The sequence below is a fragment of the Pungitius pungitius genome, chromosome 4, assembly GCF_949316345.1.
Source record: "Pungitius pungitius chromosome 4, fPunPun2.1, whole genome shotgun sequence".
Lineage (NCBI taxonomy): Eukaryota > Metazoa > Chordata > Actinopteri > Perciformes > Gasterosteidae > Pungitius > Pungitius pungitius.
In genome coordinates, this window is record NC_084903.1 from 21,205,609 (window position 1) to 21,207,217 (window position 1,609).

A 1,609-nucleotide genomic window follows, 5' to 3' on the forward strand; every position below is an offset into this window, starting at 1 on the left:
GCCCCATTTCCTTGTGATTGACGGGTTTCATCAGCGCTCCGGACGGCGAACCGGAGGATCGTGAATGTAAATTCACAGATTAAGACCCAACTGCCGCGAGAGAGAGAGAGAGAGAGAGGGGGGGGGCGGGGGGAGTTCTTATTGCAGGTGTCGTTTCTGCTAATGGGAGCTGTTAAATGGCAGCGCACACAGTGGCAGTAAAGAGGAAATCTAAAGATCTAAAACGGCGTTTGAGACGCGGCTCCGGATCCGACTGGCCTGCCAAGACACACACACACACACACACACACACACACACACACACACACACACACACACACACACACACACACACACACTTACTTTTCCACTTAAATCACAGAACCAGTAGAGACGCATTCCTCACACACACACACGCACCTCAGAACGACAAGCTGCCCGTGGGAATCTGTGGCCTTGTGCTGGTATCCCTGACGATTGTGAAACGGGGAGTCGATACAAAAGTAAAGTCCCTCCGATGCTCCGGGCGCGTCGTGTCTCATCTGCAACTCCTGCCTTTTGTCTCTTTGTGTGTTTTAGCGCCGGCTCCCATCGATGACTCACGATACCGTTAATGTGGGTCTGCGACGGACGCGCCACGTCTCCCACTCTCTCTCGTTGTGTACACACACACACACACACACACACACACACACACACACACACACACACACACACACTCAGTCATTGGCCCAAATACATGTTTGCTGACTGCGTGTGAGTCATGTTTTTCACCTCACTGGTCGAGCCGAGGAAACGAAGACGGGAGTTTGAGGTTTAAGGAATGCGGCGCCTACGGTAAAAAGCCGAAGTGATCGTGCCTTGAATCCCTTTTTGACTTTTTAATACTGGACAAAGTTCATTTCAAATTTGAATGAGATGCCTTATCTCATCCGGAAATAATTTGCGCTTTCATAAAGCAAAAGGTATTCAAACATTTTCTGGATGCATCATTTCAAAATGTTTGAAAATTAAATTCAGGGTCGATATAGTTTATTTCAAAATGTAGTTTTTAACTATCCTATGACGGCTTTTTGAGAGACTACATTGACCTTTTTAAGACATGCCATATTGCGTCTTTAGTGATGTTTTTATGACCTCCTGCACTGTATTCTCATGAGCTGCAGTAAAAAGCTTCCAACCACATGCAACCTTTGATGCAACCTTTTTTTTTTTTCCTCCTCTTGACATCTTCTGCTGTGGAGAAGTGAAGCAAGACGCTCCACCTCGCTCCTCTCCATCTCCTCTGCTCGGTCCCTCTCAGCGGGGGAGGTGAATGTTTCTCTCCTCTTTTACCCGACAACAGTCTGATTTCATTTCTCTTCCATTGCACCGCGAGCAGAAAAGGAGGGAAAAATGATGAGCTCTTTCCCTTTTTTTTCATCAAGACCCACCTTTTTATGTGTCCATCTCCTGACTCCTTTCCTCCATCCCCGTCCTGTCTGTGTTTCCACGGGGATTGGCCAGAACCAAGTCGCCTGAGGGAAAACAGAATGGCGCGTGAGGGTGCAATATATATATTTTTTTCTTTTAAAGAGATAAAAAAAAAAAAACCCCTCTTTTTCGTTCTCTCACTCGACGGATAACCAAG